Consider the following 8,840-nt stretch of genomic DNA (forward strand, 5'->3'; position numbering starts at 1 on the left):
CCAATCCATAGATCTTTTTCCAATATACATTCTGGAAAACAATGTTCCGTTTAGCCTGACAGGTTGATTATAGCCTTAATTTTTATCAATTCATTATATTTTTTTTTACTTCCTTTGGTTTCAAGCAAAATATCCTTAACACATCATGACATTGATGGGTTTTGAGTTCTATCATTAGTACTAAACGTAACTTTACATGTTTTTATGGAGTTCTTAAAAACTCTTTTTAAACCTTTGAACATTATGAAATTTATATTTGTCCCTGTAAGATTTTCTTTGTATCTTTTTGTTACAAATGTGTCTGTTTCATCAACAATATCTTTAATAAAACGTATTCCTCTATTATAAAGACTTTTGACAAAAATACCTTCATTACCAATCTTCAAATGATGGTTGTAAAACAAAGGTGTATCTAGTATATTCTCAACAGTATCAGTTGATAATTTATCAATGTAGCTATTAAATATGTTTATTACATCAATCCAAAAATTATTTTTTTAATTTCTTTATTATACTTTCAGCAAACAATTTTCCTGTATTAAATACTTTACAGACACCAAACAATGAGTTCATTAACACATAACATTTTCCTTCACTATTCACAAATTTTCTAAGCCAAGAGAGTTTTAAGCTATTACAATATGCTACAACATCTATCATTTTAAACCTCCATTACTGTATTCGTTTACTAAAACAGAGTTTTTTTTATCTTATGGGGTCCATCCCAAATGAAATCATAGAACATGTTTATGATTTTATTGAATACGTGTGTACTTGGGTTTGGCAATGACATAAAAGTTGTGTGAAAATGGGAAGTAACAATGATTTTACAACAGTGGTCTTTCCAATTGGAGTTAACTACCTTCTTTTCCAATCACTGATACATATCTTCACGTCTTCTATTTTGAATGTAAAATTAAATTGTATCATTTTGCTAGATCTACATCAACAATCAAACATTTTGTAACATGTTGGCAAGGGTAGCGTGAATATCGTTGTAATTTATCCCACGCTAGTTATTGAACGGTCAAGGTCCGCCTGCTTGTTACCGTTCCGATATAGGGGATACTGTGATGGTGGCACACGATATAATGCATAATCATCATTTGAATTATTATACGAGTATATCAACAAAAATAACTAGGGTCCATGTCAGTCAAAATAAATGTTCGACGTTTTATGTTACATATAATATATACTAGATTTTTATCTACATAAAGTAATAAATATATATATCAGAAACACCCGGCGCGCGCCCCATCCAAAATCGTCCAAGTTTACTTTTTATATCAATATGGAAAAAAGTAAAAAAAAAATACGCTCATAATGCACCATTTCCGACTACAAAATGATTTTTTTTTCTTGAGGGAGTAATCCAAAAATCCCCTTGCAAACACTTTATGCCATATACTTTCGGTTCTGAGGGAGGGGCGCATGTCAAAAGGTTGCGCCCCTAAGTTACGCCCCCTCTAACGTCAATTTCTTGATCCGCCCGTGAAAGGTGTTTACACATTAATAACAACCCATTTATAACTTGTGAAAATAACAATATATTTTATAGCCTTAAATAGCTATACTTTATAAATTACGTAAAAGCATATTTCATATCGATGGAGCATGTAAGAGTTTGTTTAAAAGGGGCACAATATAGGTCGATGCAAAATGATGAACAATTGATTGTAGAAAAACTCCCATTTATAATGGATTCTTCTTCTTCTTCTTCTTCTTCTCCTTCTTCTTCTTCTTCTTCTTCTTCTTCTTCTTCTTCTTCTTCTTCTTCTTCTTCTTCTTCTTCTTCTTCTTCTTCTTCTTCTTCTTCTTCTTCTTCTTCTTCTTCTTCTTCTTCGGTGGAGAAATAATGGCCTGCTAACTTGGTGCATAACGCATTCTGGTGTGTAGGGCTGACAACATGGTGCATAACACATTCTGGTGTGTAGGGCTGACAACATGGTGCATAAAGCATTTTGGTGTGTAGGGCTGACAGCATAGTGCATAACACATGTTGGTGTGTAAGGCTGACACCATGGTGCATAACGCATGATGGTGTGTAGGGCTGACAGCATAGTGCATAACACATGTTGGTGTGTAAGGCTGACACCATGGTGAGTAACGTTTTAAGACTGTTGGGCTGACACCATGGTGAGTAACGCATTTTGGTGTGTTAGGCTGACACCATGGTGAGTAACTCATTTTGGTGTGTTGGGCTGACACCATGGTGAATAACGTATTAAGAGTGTTGGGCTGACACCATGGTGAGTAACGATTTTTTGGTGTGTTGGGCTGACACCATGGTGAGTAACGTTTTTAGAGTGTTGGGCTGACACCATGGTGAGTAACGCAATTTGGTGTGTTGGGCTGACACCATGGTGAGTAACGTTTTTAGAGTGTTGGGCTAACACCATGGTGAGTGACGCATTTTGGTGTGTTGGGCTGACACCACGGTTAGTAACGTATTTTGGTGAGTTACGCTGACACCATGGTGGGTAACGTATTTTGGTGTGTTGGGCTGACACCATGGTGAGTAACGCATTTTGGTGTGTTGGGCTCACACCATGGTGAGTAACGTATTTTGGTGTGTTGGGCTGACACCATGGTGAGTAACGCATTTTGGTGTGTTAGGCTGACACCATGGTGAATAACTCATTTTGGTGTGCTGGGCTGACACCATGGTGAGTAACGTATTAAGAGTGTTGGGCTGACACCATGGTGAGAAACGATTTTTTGGTGTGTTGGGCTGACACCATGGTGAGTAACGTTTTTAGAATGTTGAGCTGACACCATGGTGAGTAACGTATTTTGGTGTGTTGGGCTGACACCATGGTGAGTGACGCATTTTGGTGTGTTAGGCTGACACCACGGAGAGTAACGTATTTTGGTGAGTTAGGCTGACACCATGGTGAGTAACGTATTTTGGTGTGTTGGGCTGACACCATGGTGAGTGACGCATTTTGGTGTGTTGGGCTGACACCACGGTGAGTAACGTATTTTGGTAAGTTAGGCTGACACCATGGTGAGTGACGTATTTCGGTGAGTTAGGCTGACACCATGGTGAGTAGCGTTTTTGGTGTGTTGGGCTGACACCATGGTGAGTAACGTATTTTTGGTGTGTTTGGCTGACACCATGGTGAGTAACGTATTTTGGTGTGTTGGGCTGACACCATGGTGAGTAACGTATTTTGGTGTGTTGGGCTGACACCATGGTGAGTAACTCATTTTGGTGTGTTGGGCTGACACCATGGTGAGTAACGTTTTTAGAGTGTTGGGCTGACACCATGGTGAGTAACGTATTTTGGTGTGTTGGGCTGACACCATGGTGAGTAACGTTTTTAGAGTGTTGGACTGACACCATGGTGAGTAACGTTTTTAGAGTGTTGAGCTGACACCATGGTGAGTAACGTTTTTAGAGTGTTGAGCTGACACCATGGTGATTAACGTTTTTTGAGTGTTGAGCTGACACCATGGTGACTAACGTTTTTTGAGTGTTGAGCTGACACCATGGTGAGTAACGTTTTTAGAGTGTTGAGCTGACACCATGGTGAGTAACGTTTTTAGAGTGTTGGGCTGACACCATGGTGAGTAACGTTTTTAGAGTGTTGGGCTGACACCATGGTGAGTAACGTTTTTAGAGCGTTGGGCTGACACCATGGTGAGTAACGTATTTTGGTGTGTTAGGCTGACACCATGGTGATTAACGATTTTTGAGTGTTGAGCTGACACCATGGTGAGTAACGTTTTAGAGTGTTGAGTTGACACCATGATGAGTAACGTATTTAGAGTGTTGAGCTTACACCATGGTGAGTAACGTTTTTAGAGTGTTGGGCTGACACCATGGTGGGTAACGTATTTTGGTGTGTTGAGCTGACACCATGGTGAGTAACGTTTTTAGAGTGTTGAGCTGACACCATGGTGAGTAAAGTTTTTAGAGTGTTGGGCTGACACCATGGTGAGTAACGTATTTTGGTGTGTTGGGCTGACACCACGGTGAGTAACGTTTTTTGGTGGGTTGGGCTCACACCATGGTGAGTAACGTATTTTTGGTGTGTTGGGCTCACACCATGGTGAGTAACACATTTTGGTGTGTTAGGCTGACAACATGGTGAGTAACGTATTTTGGTGTGTTGGGCTGACAACATGGTGAGTAACGCATTTTGGTGTGTTAGGCTCACACCATGGTGAGTAACGCATGTTGGTGTGTTGGGCTGACACCGTGGTTCGTAACGCATTTTGGTGAGTTGGGCAGAGACCATGGTGAGAGACGCATTTTGGTGTGTTGGGCAGAGACCATGGTGAGAGACGCATTTTGGTGTGTTGGGCTCACACCATGGTGAGTAACGTTTTTAGAGTGTTGGGCTGACACCATGGTGAGTAACGTATTTTGGTGTGTTGGGCTGCTGACACCATGGTTCGTAACGTATTTTGGTGATTTGGGCAGAGACCATGGTGAGTGACGCATTTTGGTGTGTTGGGCTCACACCATGCTGAGTGACGCATTTTGGTGTGTTGGGCTCACACCACGGTGAGTGACGCATTTTGGTGTGTTGGGCTCACACCACGGTGAGTGACGCATTTTGGTGTGTTGGGCTCACACCACGGTAAGTGACGCATTTTGGTGTGTTGGGCTCACACCACGGTGAGTGACGCATTTTGGTGTGTTGGGCTCACACCACGGTGAGTGACGCATTTTGGTGTGTTGGGCTCACACCACGGTGAGTAACGCATTTTGGTGGTGTTCCAAATTGGGCTCTAAAGTTGTTGTTTTTAGATCGATTGATTGTAATGGTTCTGAATTTTGAAAGTGTTGTAAGTGTTGTAACGGCTCGTAACAATTGAAAAGAACGACAAGAACAATAAATAATGCATTTTATTTTAGCATCCGCGCCACAGCACAAGAACAAATGATGTTTCCATTTGTGTTGCTTGATTGGAAGACAAAACTTTAAACAAAATAAAATGTATCACTTAACTCCACTCTAGTTCACCAAACCTCACCATGAAAACGCCGCTACAATGGTCTCCTTTTCGTTAAAAATTCCAATCTCCTGCGTTACAATATTAGACGGAAAAGGCGAGAAATCAATGTGGTTAAGATAAGAAATCTGTTTAATAACGGTTAGAGTTGGTGTTTATATGGCACAAGGCTTTCATTGACTAATATTTTACTAGACAACATCAATTCAAGAACATATATGTATTTAAGATGGTAAACATTCCATATAATGCAATGCTTTATACTATATCATGTTTCACCATTCCAACTAAAGCATTCCAAACTCAAAAACATGTGATTAAAGCATGTTGATTTGAAGACTTCCTTGTCGTATGAACCAATCACATACGAGTATGTATAAATTCAATGATCCCTTTTCAATTGTAAACAAAGTTGAAATGAAATTAAAACCGTACGAATTGTTATAACTAGTACTGTAATCGTTAATCATTGACCTTGGTAATTTTGACATAATGGAACAATAGCTTAATCAATATCCTTGCCAAGTTTTAACACCTTGTCATAGACCATCACATGAATCATTCCTTTTAGATTTTGCAAACTAGGAAGTTACATATTAAATCAGATTTTTTATTCTACTAATTTCAATTAAGTATTCTGCCAATGCAATAGAACAATTTAGACAAAAACTTAAACATGTGTATAAAAAGCCCGTAAACATACTGCATCCATTCCATTCCAAGGACGATAGGCTGTCATTCTATAATATACCATCGACAAACAGTTAACTAAGGCCAAAAAAAGTGTTTGTTTCGGGTAACCTTCCCAAAATTTCTAGGTAGGGTAGGTAGGGAATTTTTATTTATTTTTTTTTTCAAAATCTGTCGTAAGTTCAGAGTGTTTTCTTGCACATGGCAGTCTTTCCTACATTACTGTCATTGCCTGACTTTGTTTTATCATATAAACAATAATTCTGATTAAAATCTGCATTTATCCGCCCTTCGTAACTCTCTATTCGCTAACATTTTTTTTTGCTCTGAAACGGAAAAAAAATAGTTAGGGTCGGCGCATTTTTATAGGTAGGATCGGGTTACCCGAAACAGACATATTTTTTTAGGCCTAATAAAGTATTAAAATGAAAGTTGAAAAGGCAATGCATCGTTTCAAATTTTACTTAATATTTAAGTATATTAAAAGGTGTGTGCGTTGGTTTCTTATATCACAAAATGCGTTGTATTGTATAAAGACTCTTTGTTAGCGCATGCTTAGAAATGTTTGATGTGTGTTGATGTTTTACATCATATATATATATTCTAGTTGATCAATGCTTAATGATATGAAAGTGTTCTTAATTTGGACAAGGGTTATACAATAATATTGAGTAAATTCAAATAACTTCTGAGAAAAGGAGGTGTTAACTGCTGTGCCATTAACTCAAAGAATGGCAGAGGGGCAGCTCATTTGAGTCTTGAGTATATGCTCCCAATTCAGTCACAAACTCACATAATGAAAAAGGGCGTCTTATTTGTGTTTTAAATCTATGCTCACAATCCAGTCACTCGCTCACATAATGGAGGGGATGGCTTATTTGTGTCTTAAGTCTATGCTCCCATTTCAGTCACACACATAATGGAGGGGATGGCTTATTTGTGCCTTAAGTCTATGCTCCCATTCCGGTCACACACTCATATAATGGAGGGGATGGCTTATTTGTGTCTTAAGTCTATACTCTCATTCCGGTCACATACTCATATAATGGAGGGGATGGCTTATTTGTGTCTTAAGTCTATACTCCCATTCCAGTCACACACAAATATAATGGAAGGGATGGCTTATTTGGTGCCTTAAATCTATGCTCCCATTCCAGTCACACACTCCTATAATGGAGGGGATGGCTTATTTGTGCCTTAAGTCTATGCTCCCATTCCGGTCACACACTCAAATAATGGAGGGGATGGCTTATTTGTGTCTTAAGTCTATACTTCCATTCCAGTCACACACTCATAATGGAGGGGGTGGCTTATTTGTGCCTTAGGTCTATATTCCCATTCCAGTCACAAACTCATATAATGGAGGGGTGGCTTATTTGTATCTTAAGACTATACTCCCATTCCAGTCATACACGCATATAATGGAGGGTATGGCTTATTTGTGTCTTAAGTCTATGCTTCCATTCCGGTCATACACTCCTATAATGGAGGGGATGGCTTATTTGTGTCTTAGGTCTATACTCCCAATCCAGTCACACACTCATAATGGAGGGGGTGGCTTATTTGTGCCTTAGGTCTATATTCCCATTCCAGTCACACACTCATATAATGGAGGGGATGGCTTATTTGTGTCTTAAGTCTATGCTCCCATTCCAGTCACACACTCATATAATGGAGGGGATGGCTTTTTGTGTCTTAAGTCTATACTCTCATTCCGGTCACACACCCATATAATGGTGGGGATGGCTTATTTGTGTCTTAGGTCTATACTCTCATTCCGGTCACACACCCATATAATGGAGGGGATGGCTTATTTGTGTCTTAAGTCTATACTCCCATTCCAGTCACACACTTATATAATGGAGGGAATGGCTTATTTGTGTCTTAAGTCTATGCTCCCATTCCGGTCACACACCCATATAATGGTGGTGATGGCTTATTTGTTTCTAAAGTCTATACTCCCAATTCAGTCACACTCTCATACACATTGTCAATTGTGCAGTTCTCCGTTATATAGGGTACACGTACTGTTCCATACTTTATGAAACACACACATAGTGGTGTTATCTGTTGTATGTTTATTTCCGTAATTTTAAATACAACCTGATAAACGTTGAACAGTAAAATACATATTAAACACACTATACATAACTCTATATGTGTCAACATTTGTAAATTTCCATTTTATAGACATTTTAATGATTCGAAACGTAGGTTAAATAGAAATGAATCGTTTTACATCCTCATTAAACGACGATAGTTCATCCATCATTTCTTTGTCGCTTGAGAACTAACATTATATATAATACGGGTACATAGCTTAGGCTTTGCGTTGGTGAAGTGTTACTTTGAAATAACTTTATTATGGGTATTCTATTTATTACTTAATAGCTAGTTTGCTTTTTCATACGAATGAAGATTCTTACAAAAAACATGAATGTCGTTACGATTTCTATTTGGTTTATTATGAAGTTAAACCAATGCTCAAGAAGAAAATGACGTTGCGAAAAATCTAAATCGTGCGATACTAATATGCGATATTACAGCATTTGAAAATATACAGAAAATAAATAAGTAATTAAAAAAATCGTTTTTATTTTCTGTCGCTCGCTGACTCTATTTTGTAAACATCACCATATAGAACAAGACAACTATCACACACGGTTATTTCCCTTGAAAAATATTTAAATTTTGAGTAAAACAACGATATTATTTCACGGAAATACTAAGTATTTATTCTTTGGAATGAATAAAGTAACACCAAGATGACTGCGATTTTCATTTAGCGGAGCTATGTACGCAAAGTACGTGCGTTGACTCACAAACCCAAGATACAATACCCATAGCCCTAAACCTACCATATGTCACAGTGGTACTTTATCCCTAGGGTAACATACCATGTAATGTAATGAATAAAATTTTATTAAATGTATGTCAAAACATTTTGAGGGGAGGACACCACCATACACCACAACGATCTTATACTGTTCGGTTCCGGGTTAAGGGTTGCACGTCTCGAGCAAGTATAAGGAGCATTCGCAAAACTTGCAAATGTAAAAAGTGGTAACAATATAGTAACGTGTAAAAGAAACAATCCGACAGTCTCAGTGGGCTTTCGAAACATTTTTATTATATAATGGTTTCGTTCAAACTATTTCATTTTTCTTACAAGGAATGTTGTT

The sequence above is a fragment of the Mya arenaria genome, chromosome 14, assembly GCF_026914265.1.
Source record: "Mya arenaria isolate MELC-2E11 chromosome 14, ASM2691426v1".
NCBI lineage: Eukaryota > Metazoa > Mollusca > Bivalvia > Myida > Myidae > Mya > Mya arenaria.